This window comes from Urocitellus parryii, chromosome 2 (genome assembly GCF_045843805.1).
Source record: "Urocitellus parryii isolate mUroPar1 chromosome 2, mUroPar1.hap1, whole genome shotgun sequence".
NCBI classification, from domain to species: domain Eukaryota; kingdom Metazoa; phylum Chordata; class Mammalia; order Rodentia; family Sciuridae; genus Urocitellus; species Urocitellus parryii.
In genome coordinates this window covers 29,205,535-29,224,734 of record NC_135532.1, presented here as the reverse complement: position 1 = coordinate 29,224,734, position 19,200 = coordinate 29,205,535, and positions in this window count along the sequence as shown.

The window sequence follows — 19,200 nt, the reverse complement described above, 5'->3', positions numbered from 1 at the left end:
CTACCAGATCTATTGAGTCAGAAACTCTGGGGCAGCCCAGAACCTGTGTTTTAACCACCTCTCCAGGTGTTGCCAATATGTGCCCAAGTCTAAGAACCAATGGTTCATATGAAACAAGCCATCATTCCTATTGTAACTGATCCACAATGCACTGCCAGTTCAATTCCATTTTCCTTACATTATGAACAACCCTATCATTTTCACAGCCTAAGGTCATAGTCTTCTGTCCTAGGTCATCTCTCCCAATAGACTCTTAGAACACTCTGTTTTTATCAGGATATTCTCAACATGTCAGTGTCCAGAAGTATTTTATGGTCCAGTATGTCCAATGTCCAATATTCATAAATCAAAGATGAAGAGAAATAGCCATCCTAAATATCAATTAAGGATAGAATGAAATAATCCAACTCTTAATTTACCCCAATCACAAGCTACCACTAAAATATATTCTTAAAAAAAGAGAGAAAGAACACAAGATATCACGTGGCACCATTAGAAATGTATTAGGAAATGGTAGATGGTGCCAAATAATGGTGAGCATTTGCCAAAAGAATTAAGGGAAGCAAGACAGGAACCATACTGGCAAGATGGGTTTGTGATATTCATGCTCACTCTTTGTCCCAAAGTTGCTCATTTTACCTCCACTAATGCTCCACATAAATATGTATGATTAGTAAGAAAATTTCAAATCTTCAAGAGGAAAGTGGCTGAAGGTCATAAACAGACAATTCACAAAAATGCAGACTAAAGAGCTAATACGTATATGAATGTGAAAGTAGTAAACCTTTTGAGTAACAGAAGACAGGAAAATAAAGCATAACAGTTCTGTCGTATTTACTAAATTGTCAGCGATTAGAAAAAATTACAATGCTAATAGAACCATTAAATTATCACAAATATTATAGAGGGAAATGCGGCAAGCTATATTAAAGCCCTTAATAGTTTAAACTTTCTGACTCAGGAGTTCCTTTCAGAACTTCATTCTAAAGAATGAATAAGGGTATGGACAAAGAATCTTAACAAAAACTGCTTACCTTCATGTTATTTATAATAGTATGAACTGGAATAATTCAATTGCCAAATTATAATAACATGAGGAAATGTTCTCAAATTGCCTTCAGGCTATGTATAAGTGTATATGCAGTCCTACCAATATCACCTCTTCATTCATACAGTTTCTTGTGAAAATGTAAGATGTGGAATTGAATATATAGTAGGAGTTCAAACATATAAAATATAATAAGCATATGTGCCTATCAAAATGTTAACATAATTCATTTCTGGGGAGGGGAAGTTTGAAAGTTTTTTTTTTTTGTCTTTCATTTTGCCACAACTTCAAATTTACATGAAAATGACATTTACCTGCCAAAAACATTTTTAAAGAATATCACACTAAAGTCATGTTTGAAATATATGGGGCTGTGTAATCTTCCTTAAGAACTGTAAATCACAATACCATTTAATGAGCTTTAATGACAATTATTTTATTAAACTTGGCGTTAATTAAATCTCTAAAGTAGGTACATTTTCCATGGGCTTGAAATATAAAATCGGATATGGGGTTCTTCCATTAAATCTAATTAAAGAAATTTTAAAAGACACATGTTTACTGGCTGTGGTTGGAGAAGAAAGGATATGTCAAATGCTTCTGCAGTCGCTTGTTGTTCATTAGAGGACCCTTCTTTTCTTACCACCTCACCAGTCCTCTAGGACAAAGTCTCCGTAAATGGGGATGCTTGTCAGACTTCTCTCTTCTCCTAGCCATAAATTCTTGGTGAAGTTATAATATCAAAAAGAACGACTGCACTATTGTATTTTATTTACAGTCACATAGCCCTTCATTAAATTCTTTTAATTAAAGATTTCATGACCTGGGTGGGGGTATATTTTATTAAAAGAAAAACGCAATTCTAATTTTCTAAGGTAACTCACTTATTCAGATAGTTCACAGACATTGGGGGTCTGTCTCATCATTCAAATGCACCATTTGTTGGAACAGACACTACCTGTAGAGTTTCTTGGACATCATGCAACAGACCAATTCCACATGGAAGTAGCTCATGGACTTGGCTTGAAGGCTATGCATACAGATGAAAAGCTGGTCAATAGGGAAAGTATATTTAGTAATTGAGGGAGCTCCTGATATATCTGCTAGAGAGCCTTCTGTAGTTGAAACTAGACTGAGGCTCAGGTGTGTGGAACAACATGATAGGACATGGCAAATTCATTACATTTAACAAGCAACATATTTAACTCACCTCAACATGCCCAACATGTGTATGCTTGTGGCTGTCAGGCTCAGAGTGTGGTGCTTTCCACCAAGTGAAGTCTCTCTCAGACCCTGAATCCTGGCTTATGAGAGATGAGCAACCCTGGCTCACCATATCACATGAATGGAAAATACTATGGCAGGCCTAGTATTCCAAACCCTGATCTAGACCAGAAACTTGTCGTGAATACAGGATACGTCTAAATCTCCTTAAGTGTCTACACAGGGAATTCACCACCTTCCATTCATAGGAAGTCAATGATGTTTTCATAAAATAAATAAGAAACATATGAAGAGTATTCTTCCTATTACCACATAATACACTTACACTTGTCTTTTAAAATCAATTTCTTGTTTTTCAGAAGATTCAATTGCATCTTTTATAATTTAGGCCTGTAAGCAATAGCCCTCCTTGGTTTTGCACAAATTATGTTCAGCCTTTTCACCTTAGTTTCAAAGCCCCTTTCACAGCTGAGTCAAAAGTCTAACTTAGAGATCTCTAAGCCCTGGCATTAGTCCCCAGGGACAAAACTTTTAGATCTTGGGAAACCAAGGTCCATCAAGTCTTCCAAGGAGGCTCCATCTCTAGCAAATAGGAAAAGTGAGGAATCTTGGATGGACACTACTGATAGGAAGGTATTTAGCCTTCTCTGGCAGTATAGTACACTTTGGGTCTTAAAAGTCTTATCCTGGAATGGGAATATCCAGGAAAGATTTTAGACCGATACATAGATCAAGTAGGAGTGATGCAACCAGATGCCCGCAAACCCTCGTTTCCTGTTACAGCACCAGCCTGCCTCACTTCCTCCTGTAATTATTTCCCATTTACAACCCCATCCCTTGAGTCATTGCTCAAGGCCGTATCTCCAGCTTCCCTGGAAATTACCAGGCACCAGTCCTACCAATATCACCTCTTCATTCATCCTACAGGTGACCATGCAGTCTGATGACCCCTGGCAATTAGGCCATGTCACTTATTCTGACTCCACTGATTTTCACATTAGTATCTCCATCTCCAATTATACACCAACCCAACCGTGCTAGATCCCTGAGCAAGATTGACCTTCCACCTGCCAGCAGATATGCAACCTCTTGTGACTGTCCCTGTCATTTTTCAGGCTCAATGGCCAGCAGATGACCACCACTCCCTCTGTAAATAAACCAAAGTTAAGGCCTTAGTATATCTGTCTAGGAATGTTTCTTCTAGAAAGGTCTGCGAATAGGCAGGCACAGTGATACACACCTGTAATCCCAGCCACTCAGGAGGCTGAGGCAGAAGGATCACAAGTTCAAGAACAGCCTCAGAACATAGGCCTTAGACAACTTAGCAAGACTCTGTCTCAAAATTTAAAAGAGAGAGGGGCTGGGACTATGACTCAGTGGTTAAGCACTCCTGGGTTCAACCCCAATATATATATATATAAAAAATAGAGGCTTGGAATTGGGCACAGTCATGCAAGCTTTAATCCCAGCAATTTGGGTGGCTGAAGCAGGAGGATTGCAAGTTCAAAGCCAGCCTTAGCAATTTAGTAAGACCCTGTTTCAAATTTTTAAATAAATAAATTTAAAAGAAAGGTCTGCCAATTTCTTCTGTCTCCTTCATTTCTTTTTCTCAGAGTTAAAAAAAAATCAAATCAAAGTACAACAGTTCTATCTCTATGCCACAGAGAATGTGTATCAACCTTCCTTTTTAAAATTTAGTTTTTAAAATACTGTTATTTTTCCCAACAGAAGGAATCTGATTCCCATAAGAGGGAAGAACCTCTTCCTCTGTATTTATATTTTCCTAATAGGAAGTCACTCCTTGTATTCCTAAACTTACTAGCATGATGTCCTTTATCAATTCCCCAGGAGATGAAAACTCAATAAAATTCCAGCAGTCACTCATTGCTCTTACTTTAGGTCAATACATAAAGTACCTGCTTTACAATTGTCATAGGTTAACTCCTACAATCCTGTGAGAGAGCTACTGCTCTGATCATTTCTATTTTATAAGAGAGGACTCTGTGACACAGAAAGTTAAGGAATTTGTTTTTACATCTCATACTAGTAACCCGTCAAGTTGGGTTTGAACTTGAACTTGGCTGTATATAGAGTTCATGCCTAAGACCACAGTCTGTTTTCCAAAGAGTTTCTAATAACACATTCAAGACTACTTCAAAGACTACCTTTTCATATGAACACACATAGAACACAATTTTTTCACAGAGGTTTCATAACAGGATTTTTGTTATTGTTATTTTGTTTTTAGTTTGCTTATTTGAATAATACCAACGCCAGTCATCATGGAATGTTATTTGAACAAAACAATAAAATTATTTAAATATTTCTTAATAAATCAACAAATATTACAAATGATGTCCCCCTTAATATCTGAAAAGAAATTGGAAGGAAGCTGTCAGAGAAGAAGCTATCAGAATAATTTATTACTAAAAAAATACCAAAGTGGGCATATAAGTAAAAACATAATGCTTAATTTTTACTGCATTAGCAGTGGGTAGCCAAGTGAGTTATTGAAAGTAGCAACATACTTAAAGAATTAGCATTCCTAATGATAATTATCACAACAGGACAACCTGTAGTTATTCAGCAAATAGGATGATTATCTTGGGTCATCAAATAGTACATTCCCTGAACACAATTAGGAATTCATAAATACAAAGGGGGAAATGCAAAAGTATCCTTTCTAAGGTGATTGGAATGCCCTAAAGTTAGACAGATGTTGACTGTATAACTCTTAATATACTAAAATGTACTGAAATATACACTTTACATGGATAAGTGTCATGGTATATCCATTAAGCTCCAATAAACCTGTTGAAAGAAAGAAAGGGAGGAAGGAGGGAAGAAAGGAAGGAGGGAGGGAGGGAAGAAAGGAAGGGAGGGAGGGAGGGAGGGAGGAAGAAAATGTTGCTGAGACATCTACAGATTACTTTCACTCCTAATTATCACTTGTTGATGATACCAAGCATCATGTGAAACAAGTTATTAACATTATATCACTTCATCCTGCCATAGATCTCTGGTGGCTATTCCTATCCCTGTCTAACAGACAAAGTTTAAGAACACACTGAAGACAAAGGTTACCTAGATCCAAAGAACAGGAACCAGGCGGCAAAACAATATTTATCTGACTGGACTTACAAACCATACTGTTCTACAATCTCCTTAATTCTGAGCACACCTATTATATCTTATTTACAATACTGGAAAACTAATTCAGATCCTTGCCTATATAGCATTTGAATAAGCAGTCTCTGGAGAAACCAAAACACATTTGAAGTCTGGAGTAACAGATAAGCAACCTGAAATCCCAGAGAAACCTCAGAGGGTGTCTTTGTTCTGTTCCCATCTCAATTCTGGGATGTGCTCGAAGTCTGTATTGTTTCAAAGTCATCTTGACAGGTCGCACAGTCAGGACCTATCTGAGGTAAAACCTCAGCCTGTGAAACCTAGATCCAAACTGCTGATCCTACAGTTTATTTAAAAATGCAATCCTCTATATAAAAAGAAGTGATCCATGCGACCAGTATGTATTCCAGAGAATGCTTGAACTAAATTCCCTAGGAATTTAAAGGCACAGGAATTCAAGAAACTGTCTTTTGGCCTCTGATTGATGCCACAACCATTTACGTTTGCTTTTCCTTCTGTGTGGAACACACTCTTCAAACCTGTTTCCTAAGTTGCACATCCTCAGTGCTCGGCTTCCAAGTCGCTCCCTTCTGGATGCCAGACTCAACTCACACACCATCCCAAGGGGCTAGGGAGCTGCACAGAGCAGGCAGTTCACTGCTCATAAGTCTTTTTTAATTACAGATCTGAGCCTAATGGCAATGGAGAAAGAGACATTTTTTTGCCACATTCATTACTGAATCCCCAACAGTTATTCTTAGCACAGGGGAAACAGTAAACAATCTCTGAATGAGGGAATAGCCTAACATTATCTGGTGCTGGAGTATACAAGTCTGTGTTTGTTTTGTTTTGACTAAATGCAGTCCCTATCTACAAAAAGCTAAATCTATGGGGGATAAGTATGTGTAAACAATTGTAATGCCATGCGGTACTATAATTAAGTTACATACAAGATACAGAGGGAACATGAATTCCATCTACTCTCTATATTCACTTTTATGAAAATAAATAAGGTTCACCATATGAACCACACACACAGTAGGAAAGATTTAATTAATTTAATTAGATAAAGACTCATAAGACTATTTATTTCCTCTTATGTATGATGTGCTACCAACCCAGTGACTGAACTTCATAACCCTATGAATGAAGATTTTGTACAGATCCTAAGAATGAAGCAATAAGCAGAATGAGTAGCCATCTATCCACCTCAAAAATGTTTACAAACTTTAAAATGCACATGCAAAGAGCAAACTATTGCTCATAATAAGTTCTTTACTGGCTCTGACTCAATCATCCAATCAACTGGATGATTGGATGTTGCGTTGGAAGAATGAAGTTCTTGGGAGTTATCACTGTGGAAAGTGTAAAATCTCTGTGAAATCTTCTTTTTCCAGCTCAGGCTTCTCCTGGGACATTGCATGTCTCCTATAACATGGAAATGACATGAAGATACTAAAAATTTGCTGAGATGCTTACTACAAACCAAACATTCTTTCTCTTTGATTTAAATATATCACTCCAGGATGCTGGGAGAAGTCTCTGTGAGGGGGTGAGAGAGGGAAGGTTATTTCTAGTAAAATTTCTAAAGCATCTTTTATATGCCTGGCACCACAAGGAATGTGACATGTACAGAAACACTTCATCTTCACAACAACCCTGTGAAGTTCTCTCTCCTTTTGCACATGGAGGCTGAAACCCAGGTTAAGTCCTCACAATTAATAAGTGGAGGGTCTACTATTTCATTCAGGATGATAAGCCTCAGAAGCTTTTTTTGCATATTTGTGCTCCATCCATACCTGTCTGCTCACCGTGAAGTCTGCCTAGAGGATGAGATCTTAAATTTTTCAAAAAGTTACAGCAAAATGATATTTTAAAAGCATACATGAAACACAATGATATCCAAATTTTAAAGCAAAAAAAAATTCTCTTTTCATTTTCAAAACCACCTGCGCTTTATGTCATTACTTTTGGCAAAAAAAAAAAACTCATCCAACTGGATTATTAATTTTTCTAGGTGACCAGTTTATATTTCAAGCAAATTGATTCTCATAACCACAGTACAAATATAATTGGTGTAACAGATTTATGGAGCATCTTAACTCAGAGACAGTGTCTTGTGAGCATATGTATAATAGCTTTCTAGAAGAAGAGCTTCAATATCAGCCAAAGAAATAATCACTTACAGAGGAAAAAAAAAATTGATTGGGCAATTCAGCCTAAGTACCTCCAGAGTTTCCATGACAACCACAATTAGCACCATTTAACAAGAAAACAATGGATCCTCTGGCTAAGAATAGTAGTTAAATATGTACCCTCTAACTTATTTCTACAATTAAAAATACAAAGAGGTAATTGACACAGTGCTGCGACTGCTCCTCGGCATGCTTTTCAGGATTTCTGATGTGGCCAGGGCATCACATCATTGACACAAACAATATCGATTGAGTGGGCTATAGGACAATGAGATAAATGTCCTCTAGCAAGCTCATCTGAACATTTACCATCACCCCAAATCAATTATTCTCTATAGGTTAAAAAAAGAACTGACAAGGGCTTTGTTCCCAAATGACCAAAAGACAAAAGGGATTCCTCTGATACACGTTCATTTTGGGTTGGGCTGATCACTTCAAATTACAGAAGTTAACTCAAAGCAAATCAATAAGCCCGAGCTGTCAGCATTTCATGATTAGGCCCATAAAAACTTTCTGATCACCTTTTTTCTCTTGACTTTGCTTTTGAGAATGTGGAAATATGGCCACATCAATTCTGAGCATATGAACTTGGCTGTGATTACTGCCTGCCTGTGGCTGAGTCAGCACAGAGTTACAGCTCTGAAGTAATGGGGTGTGACAGCCTCAGCTCTCCTATCCAGCACTTGATTTGCTGCAATGCCCTCCACTGTTGGCAAAATTGTACACATTAGCCTTCTTTATCTCTTTGATACTTTTATTTGAGGTTTCTAGCAAGTCACAGGTGAATTTGTTACTAACATTTTTCCCCCTATAAAATGGGGTGGGGAAGACAACAACATTTCTATGCCATTTTGGTAATAATAGCAGCTACCTCGTATTGGTTACCTGAGAGCACTTTGCAAGCATTCTTATTTACACTTCTCAACAACCCTATGAGGAAAGTATTATTGTTATTATCTTCATTTGACAGTCCAAGAGTTCTAACCTTGGAGAATTGACAGCTCCAAATCCCACAACCACCTAGTAGCTATTTGGGGATTTGATTTCTAGAGCCTGGCTCAGGGCTGGTATTATAATAACAGTACTGAGGTTGTCAAAGTCTGAGATCCTAGTAATTCTCCAATTCAAATAAATATTGCTGATAGAAGTACTGCCTACAAACTAATTCATCTGCAACTTTTCTATCTGGCATTTCTTTTTCTTTTTTATTTCTTTCTTTCTTTTTTTTAATATTTTTTAAGGGGATTTAACTCAGGGGTGCTCAACCACTGAGCCACATCCCCGGCCCTTTTTATTTTTTATTTTAGACAATGTCTTATTAAGTCTTGCTAAGTTGCTGAGGTTGACTTTGAATTTGCAATCCTCCTGCATCAGGCTGCCTTAGCCACTGGGATTACAGGCATGTGGCATCTTGTTCACCTGGCATATATTTTGGGGGGGAGTTATTTGTTTTATTAGATAGAATGATACAATGGAAAAAAATAAGTCTAATGGAGGGCAGGTTAGACCTCAATTCTGCCACTTATCTTTTGAATATCCTTGGGCTAAATTTTGGACCTTCTGAACCCAAGTTTTCTCAACTGTAATATGCACCCTTCTGTTGAGATATATTAATAATAGCATATATTAATTGCCTAACACATAATGGGTGCCCTGAAAATGGACTAAGTAACTCTTCTGAGTTTATAATCCACCAGCTCCACCAGCTGTTATATAATAAGCAAAGGGTTCTCAAACAAAACCCAAGAAGGTTGTCTGCATGTTCTGAATTCTGCTTGTGGAGTGGATGGAGGGGTCTCCTTTCATTTCAAATGAGGGAAATCTTAACACAGACACCTTTATACAGAGTGTTATCAGGAAAGGTTTCTAATCCCAGGGAGCCTGTCATTTTCTAATGAGGAAATTTTACAGTCACGAAAAGGTCACCTTATATGAAACAAGATGGTTCAAGAAGGAAATTAAATGGTGTTTGAGTCATGACCGCCAAGCTGTGCTGAGCCGAGGGTGGAGGTTGTAGAAAGGGTCTCATGAGGTGCACAGAACAAAACTAAAGGGGCTAAAATGCAATTGCTGGAAGCATTAATTTAATTCTAAAGAAGGAGGAAGACTTTTTTGATCCTAATATATTCAAATAGATCCTGAAGAGGCCCCAGAAACAGAAGAGTGTGCTGAAATATTTAACAGGTATTTCTCATATTCACAGTCTAGCACTTCAGGCTAACCCTTCCTTTCCATGCCTGTGATTATCTTTCTGGAAATTAAAGTTCCATTCATTAAAAATCTACTATTTACGATAAAGAGGCCACAAGAAGCCTGGATCCCTTTGCCTTGCTTATAGTCTTGTCTGCATAGGGCATCCCCTGCACTCTGGGAAATGAAGCCAGCAGGAAACATGCCTTTGCCTATAGTAGTGACTTATGACTTAAAGGCTACACAGGTGAAATGTGCACCCTGCAAGTCCTTTCACATCACAAGCACCTCAAAACAGGAGTTGTGTCTAGGATATTTCTCTCTTTTCTGAGTTTCAAAGTTTCAGGAACTTGAGCTGGAAATTCAACATATAAATCCCTTTGAGATCCCCTGTACTCTTTTAGAAATTATAACTTTATTTTTTTAAAAAGTATAGTAAATTTGGCCTTGGGTGTTTGTTAAATTATATCAATAATCTTGAAAGCATAGAAAGTAATATGAATCACAAATGCATTTAGAAAATGAAATTAAAAACTTTATATATACACACATGAACATGCATATACACACATGTATCCATACATATATGTACACATATATGCATAGATAAGATGTATACATGATCACACACATACACATATGCGCATTCCTATACTCAAACACAAACACGCATATCTGTGTACAGTCGTGATTTACCTAATGCTAGAAATGTTCTGAGAATTGCATTATAGGTGATTTCCTTTGTTGGGTAATATCACAGAATGGACCTGTACTGAGACAGCTATGATGTCACGAGGTAATATAATCTATGGACTAACTGTTGCATTTTCAGTCCATCATTGACCAAAATGTCATTGTGAGGTGCATAATTATATAAACATGTATACCTTTGCTCCCTGTAATAGCCTCAGTGAGCCATCATTGGTACTATTAGCTAAACCTCCTGGGGGACTACCAAGTAATATTTTTCACTATTACATTTCATCTAGTCAAAACTCAATAAAGCACATTCCCCCCTCTTGCCCCAAGCAAGTCTGACTTTGTGTGACCCAGTCCTTTTTTAAGACATCTGTTTTTGTCACCAAAGGACTACAATGATTCATTTTGTCTAGAATGAATTTTTAGTAGAATGATGTAAAAGAAGACTACTGCTTTTTTCTCTGTGTTTTAAGGTGATTTTTTAAAAAAAAAAATGTTTGTTAGATTCTGAGTCTTAGGAAAACAGTTTTGGAATTACCTCTATAAATTTGTAGCAGATGGTTAGAAAGGACCTCCAGAGGTCAGATGTGCAGTACACAGAATGCAAATAGGAGACATCTGCAAGTCAGGTGTCTGACAAACACACACTTTTCTTACAAATATTTAACCCTAATAAAGCTCTATCATTTGGACATAAAGTTGTTTTCTTTCAATGTTAAAATGAATCATTATGAATATTTTCAGTCATTTCTATTTAATTGTACTAAAAAATAACAAAATTATATTAGTGAAAAGTAGCAAATATAAACTCCAATCTCTCTTATGACATAGATTGGCAAACTATGTTGAGTTATTGAAAATTAGGATCTAGGAAGTTTAAAAAAATAGAAAAAGAAAGAAAGAAAGAAAAGAAAGCAACACCCTGGCTTGGGTATGAATAAAACAATGAAACTCTACCTGTCAGGAAACCAGCATTTTCTCCTTTCATTTCTAGTACTTAAAGTTATTAGTAAGTATATTTATTTTCTTTGGCATGCAGAGAATATTTTCAGATTAAATAAACTTTATGATTCCTGTGCTAAACAAGGTTAGAATTTAGCATGATGAATATGTATATATATCTACACACACACACACACACACACACACACACACTTGGTAATATCCAGAAAAGTTAGAAGTGCACTGGCATTTAAAAACCTCTTCATTTTAGATCTTGAAGTCTCTGCTGGCAGCATCATAATTCCTGTGGTAGCAACTATGACAGCCAAACAAAGGATTAAGGCTGTTTGTTGAAAAGCAGCAGCAGTTGAATTCATAAGCAAGAGAAATTCAATATACTTGTAAATGCCTCTCACAATAGAAAACAAGGGAGATAAAACACCGAGAGGCAGAACTATTTATTTCTCTAAGATTACTTGAATTCAAAAAGTAGAGAAGTCTTTTTATTTGCAGCTTGCAAGATGCCATTTTGGATCTTGACCACATACAGAACAACTCTTTGGGGTTAAATTTAATATGTTATATAAAAATTTAAATATTTTTTAAGATAAAAAAATTGCATTCTACTCTTCTATTGCAATTATGCTGTTTTTTCTCTTTTCCAGTCATTTTCATATCCCATACTTATTCTTCATATAACTGTAAAGATAGAACAGGTGAATTATTACAAATCACTTTATCTGGAAAATCATTACTCTGGCACAAATTTTGAAGGAGGCTGTAAATATTAGGAATAACTGCTAATATTACGTTGAATTAATATATAAGATTGTCAATCTTTATCATGATTTAGCATTAGATCTTTGATTTTCTTTCAAGTTTTTATCCTTGTAGATAAATTCCACAATAAATATTTTTATACAAATAGCTCTTTTTCATCTAGTGAATTGTTTTGTTCAGATAAATTTTCTAAAGAAATTATATTCCTGGTTCTAATTGCATAATATTTTTTGCTTGACTGATAAAGGTATATTGATTTCTTAAAAGGTTGCTCCAGTTTACCAGGCCATCAGCTATGTGTTTGCACACAGTGCCCATCTCTAAATTTTTGTGAGTTTGGAGTATATGGAAGTGTGTAGAGAAAGAAGGCTCAGAGTATGAAAGAAGAAAGGTACATAAAAGAATAATAGTGGGTGTTCAATAAGTATTGATTACTTGAATGAATGAATAGATAATTATTTTTCAAATGCTCAGTTCCTTCCTTGGAAGAAAAAGCAGAGGAGAAGAGAGAACAAAGCATTTGTCTACCACTAAGAGTGGTTCTATTTTCTTCCAAAACCTTGCTCAACAATTGAGAAAGCACTAGCTTCCTATTAGCTTAAAAATGGAATTATGATGCTCTTTTCAATGTTATTATTTTTATTATAATTGGCCATGAACCTCCTAAATGCCACTATCATAAGGACAATACACTTTATCATCATTTCCAATCTTTAACTAAATTCATTTGTAGGCAATTACCTGCCTACTATGGATCAGCCATCTGTTTCCCCAGTAATTACATAAGCATATCACTTAGCCACAGGATGCACTTTTCTTCCATGTTTCCATAGAACTGCACAATTATAATTTTAAAGCAAGAAAATAATGAAGTGTTCACATATTACAAATACATGTTTAATCACATGCTCTATGCATATGTGTGTGAATGGGTTGGCTGCATGTTCCTTATATCTGGGGTTACTATAGTAAACATGGGGGAAAAGGATATTTTCCTTCCTTGAATGTCTCATAATAGCTACAAGAGCACCAATCCTAACTACTAGAAGTTGAGGGCTTGCTATTGACCAGCATTGCAACTTGCAAGAACTTTACATATGTCATGTCACTTAATGCTAACAAAAATCCAGTAAGCTGGATATTTTAATACCTAAGTGAGGCAGTGTTATCCTGTTTAAAGATAAAGAAACTGAGGCTTAGAGAAAGTAATTTTCCTAAGGTCTTATGAGAAGTAACCTAGAATGTGATTCTGAGCCAGAATTAATTGCACAAAAGCTCATGTTTTTAATTTCACATCCTCCAAGCTGATCATAAAATTATTTCATTTACTACTTGGGCAACTTGGCATTTTATGAGCAATATAATAGTATTTATAATGAAAAAGAGATCTCAAAGTTCCTCTGGCTTCCTCTATGAATTCTGAACATCTCACATAAGCAGACCCCCCAGATTTCCCCTTGTTCTCCTCCCAGCGTCTGGTGTGCTCAGAGCTCAATTTAGAGCCTGCTGAGCCCTCGCAGCGGGGACTGCTTTGGGTGCTAGCTCCTACCTGGAATTTTATCTTCTTATCCAGAGAGTGTCTTTGTAAAATAATTGGTTATTAAGTTTATGTCCATAAACTGTTATTTTTGGACAGCAACACTTGTGAGGTCACATTTGCATGAACACAGCATTTCAAAGTCAAAGGATCCAAAGTGAAACTAACTTATTTTTTTTTAATTGTTTTATATATCCAGACTTACCCAGTATATCCTCTACCCTGTGAGTGGCACTGCCAGAGGCAGATTTTCTCAATACTGGCTGGTGAGTACAATTCATCTGATTTCCTCCTGCTTATCTGCTCACATCACCAAGCTAATCATCACACCACTCCTTCATCGTACTTCCTCCCCAGGGTTCCCCTTGTTATTACAGAAGACCCCCAGCTAAAATTCCTGAACCACTCTTGCTCAGCCAACTATTTTGACAGAGCACCACCACAGCTGTGATGATCCTTCTAAAATTACTCTCCCTTCCATAAAACACTCTATGATTCCACAGAAATTTGAAACAAACTTTCCATTCTTCTCTCAGGTTTGCATGGCTCACCATATCTGGCTTCTGTATCTCTCTCCAGCCTCATCTCCAAAGGTGAATGTGTCCACTATCATCTAGCCACCCAGGTTCACTTTTGGTTCCTAAATGTATCCTTTTCCCTGCAGGTGGACACAGCTGTTCCCCAGGTCTCTTTTTCCCAACTCTCCATCTTCTCCAGCTCACTAACTCCTATCGATTTCAAAACTCAATGTGGAATGCATTACAATTCTTATTACACATATAGAGCACAATTTTTCATATCTCTGGTTGTACACAAAGTATACTCACACCAATTCATAATGAATTTCACAGTCACATATAAATAGATAGATAGATAGATAGATACATAGATAGATAGATACATAGATAGATAAACTAAATGATTGTTACAAGTATCAGTAATGGAATGATTTTACCAGAAATTGCTTGCTCCTCATGTAAGGGAGAGTATTAAGTTAGAGACTTGAAATAAATATTAAGAAAATGTCACATCTGGTTTAACAGTAGAAAGAGAAAACAACAAAGATTTTTCTGCATAAGAAGTCTTTGATTTAGGGATTTCAAAACGTGCATTTCATGTAGAAGAAGAAGCAATGAATTTTGTTCCTCATTTAATCATATTTAAGTACATTTGTTTAAAAATATCAAAATTTAAAATGTAGATTATAATGTGACACAAAATAGAAAAATTAATAATTAAATAAAGATAACATGATTAAAATGGGGGAAAAAACTCAACATGGAGAGTCATTTCTCCAAAAGGCCTTCCTCAATGTCCTACCTAGGAACCCTCATAACAGTTTGGATGTTTCCCATGATGATACTTGTCACACTATTTGGCAGTCACTTATTTACTTGTCACATTATCATCATCACTGAGGAGTGGAACAGTCCATCCTGGTCATTGTATAATTGTATCTGATGATTATATCTCTAGGATATACCTCACATGACCAAGAATTAGCAAATAGTTCTTAGATACACAATGAGGAGAGATGATGGTGGTGTCAATGGGATCTGAAGGGAAGAAACATTAATGTCTTCTAACGGTAATACATCCCAAATCACATGCTTATAACCTTAAATATACAACCAGCTAAGAAGGAAACTATTAGCTATGGGCAGACAGATTCTGATGCCAACTTCTATCTGCAAACTCCTGGTTCCTGCACGTACATATACAGGAGGCTATCTTCCCAAGTCAGCTACATCAGTGAGGGGAAGCTGTGGTGTGAAAGTGTCCTCCCACCCACCAGGTATTTGACTTGGGCAGTGCATTCCAACCAAGGCAGTTGGGCCTGACCCTTCCTGTGTATGAAATAGGTGATTGAACTGACCTACCTTAAAGCCTCTACAAATCTGCTTCTCCTTAAGTGCCCTTCCACAAGCCCTACTGGGGTTTTCACAGGATATTGTCTTTGTAACCACTGTTACTAAGCAAGCCTGGAACACACTGTTCTAGTCTTTTTTTTCCCCAGGGAGCTCCTATTAGCCCTAAGGGCTCAATTCAAGTTCTCCAGAAAGACTGTACCCTCTGATAGGGAACAGGTAGAAGTGGAAAATAAGGAGTTAATTCTACAGACTGGACCTACATGCTAATTCTCAAGTTTTTAAAGAAACAACTTACACAAAGTTATCCTGGTCCTGCTCTGACTTCACCACAACAAACAGCATATTATCCTCAGGCCTGATAAGAGAAAGACAGATTTCCTTGAATGAAGGCCGGAGAGCTCATCAGCCTGGAGGTCAATGAAAACGCAAGCTCCAGACAGCACACAATCCAACTCTCAATCAAGGCCTAGGAAGGGATGCTTGGGAAGGATGCTCTGGAAACTTCTCCTTCGCCCCAATAAAAGCTGGGTCACAAAGAAGGGACTTGTCAATCTTGTCTTGGGAGAATTTACTCCCTTGAGAGTATCTTTCTCTCCTTCTTTCTCTTCTAATAAACTTTATTATACTCTTCCTGCACCTCTTGTCTTGCTTGAAATATTCCCTTGCAAAGACACAAAAGCTGAGAATACAACACAGTCACTGGTTATACCTCTAAGTGCAGCCAAGGGCTTCACGAATTGACATTTGTTCCAGTGTTCTGTATTGTTTGTCGCTTCCATAAATCTCTGTTGATAATAGCAAGAATAAGCAACTACTAGTATCACGCCCTCTATTAAACTCCTTACACACATTTAATTATCACCATAGTTCTACTAATCCCCAATTTATACATGAGCAAACCAAGACTTCCAAAGATAGCTTGTGCGTCGATGAAAAAAATGAGATTTAAACACCATCCCTCCAATTACAGAGTCCAAATTCTTCATCTTTAGGCTACATTAACTCTCCTTGAGAGAAAGATCTTTTTTATCTGTGCACCACTAATACCTACATAGAACAAAGCAAGCTGAATGTCAGATAGCTGGGTAAGTAGTTGAATGAATACGCAAGCAAATTAGTGAATAGTCAAGAGTACAAGATGCAACATGAATACAACCACAGTAATTGCAATAATAAAAACATTTTTAAAAACTCAAACATGGAACTAATACAAAATTTAAAATCTTTTATGAGTATCATTGCCATGATTTAAGTTCTATCATTTTTATGTCCTTTGCTAACAAGGTATCTAAAAGTTTACCATATTTTTTTATTGTGGAAATCGGCAGACCTCATTCTACCTCATAAGTACTGGACATAGTACCCAACATATCGTATATACTAATTAAATGTTAATTTTCCTGAGCAAATATACCAAGCAATTTTTCTTGTGAGATGTCAAGTGCTATTTAAAATTGTCCTCACATGAGAAAATGTCAAGTCTTCGGGGACACTTTTTAATTTGATTGCATCACCAATACCTTGGCTCAAAAGAGAAGCCATCAAGAGATGACCAGTGCTGCCTAACCTTCAGGCTGAATACAGAACAAAGGCAAGGAAATGTGATTTATTTTCTATGGATTAAGATTTTTCCACAGCAGGTAAGAAGGAGACAGGAGAAGAAGACAAGAAATAAGAAGCAGAAAAAAGAGGAACCAGTAAAGAAAAAGGAAGGAAAGAAACAATAAGAATAGGAAAGGATCAAGAAAAGTAGGAAGTGTGATTGCTGGAAAAGCAAGGGGTAGATGAGGAAGAGCAGGAGCAGATGAAGAAGACAAGACTCCCTCAGGTCATACTTTCCTTGACCCTCAGAGGGGTGATGTGAACTGTGGGAGAAGTCTCATCTGAGAACAGAAAGCCAAGGAGAATCTCCACCTCTCACTTACCTCTTAAGCAGATCAAGTGAAGGAGTTCTATTAAACACTTCTAAGACTTCTTTCAGATATGAAACATTAATGAATCTATATAAAGTCTTGCTTTCAATTCTTTTAAATATTGCTTGAAGATCGGATATTATAGTAATTTTAACATCTTTTAAGCAACATTGGAAAAGCTATCAGTACAATCAGATTATATTGTTTAATTTTCTGTGTCAGGGACTTTTAAACAGCCTGCGATGGGCAGCTAGGCAAGACTTGAGGCAGCACCTCCCAATCTCAGGGCCTCCGCCCTAACCCCCCCACCCCCCCCCCCAACATATCCCCAGGCCGGATCACCTCAACAGTCACGTCAGACAAGTGCACTCCACAGAGCGGCCCTTCAAATGTGAGAAATGTGAGGCAGCTTTTGCTACGAAGGATCGGCTCCGGGCGCACACAGTACGACACCAGGAGAAGGTGCCATGTCATGTGTGTGGCAAGATGCTGAGCTCGGCTTATATTTCGGACCACATGAAGGTGCACAGCCAGGGCCCTCACCATGTCTGTGAGCTCTGCAACAAAGGTACTGGTGAGGTTTGTCCAATGGCGGCGGCGGCAGCAGCAGCAGTGGCAGCCCCTCCCACAGCTGTGGGCTCCCTCTCTGGGCCCGAGGGGGTACCAGTGAGCTCTCAGCCACTTCCCTCCCAGCCCTGGTGAGCTCCAAGTTGGTGGGGGGAGAAGGGAGAGCAGAGAAAAGCCCCTTGGTACCATCTCCTCTCCCGCTCTCTTCCCACCAACTCTCTTTACTCCCTCACCAACCAAGGAGCCTCCAGAAGGAAAGGAGGGAGAAATGTGTTCTTAGGGGAATTCACTAGATTTAACGATTTGTTTCTCCTGCTCCTCTCTTCTCCCTACCAGAGCTGACCCCTATTCACACCTGTTCCCTTGGTTGTGTTGAAGTCCCCTGGACAGTGGGCAGGGGTGGCAGAGGACAGGAGCAGCCACTGCCCTCACCCCCTCTCCTCTCTGTAATCCCCTGCCCTGCCCTCCCAGGGATTTGTGAGCCTTTTCCCTCCGTGGTCCTTGCTCTCCTCCTTCCAGTCCTCTCTCTTCTGTCTGCTGCCCCTCCCTGGGGAGTTGGTGCTTTTTTTTCTTTCTTTCTTTCTTCTTTTGTTTTATTTTCCAGGGGGAGGGAGGAGAGGAAGGAGGGGAGTCAAAGATTCTGTCCCAGAGAAGGAGAAAGTTGAGATTAGAGAAGGGGCAGAAGCAGGCAAGGCAGAAGTTCATTAGGTAGGGTTGTTGGGGTTAGTCCCTAAATGTCATCCTACTTGAAAATCTGTGGAGGTGGGGAAAGTCAAAGGGGGCAAAAGAAGGAGCCACTAGCGCCAGAGGCAGAACAGGAGATGGAATCTGAGGGGCCCAGGGTAAACAAGGGGAACCAGGGACTAGAGGTGCTTCCTGGGGGCGGGGGGAATGCAACCAGTGTCTCCCCCTTCCCTCTTCCACCCCAGCTCCTGCCCTGGTCTTTTCTTTTCATCCCTCTTCCCCATGACAGAAGCTGTGGCCCTGGCCATGTCATCGTGTTCCTGTGTCCCCTGCATGTTCCTCACCCTCCAACCCCTCCTTTTGCGCGGACCCTATTACAATAAATTTTAAATAAAACCTGAAAAAAAAAAATTTTCTGTGT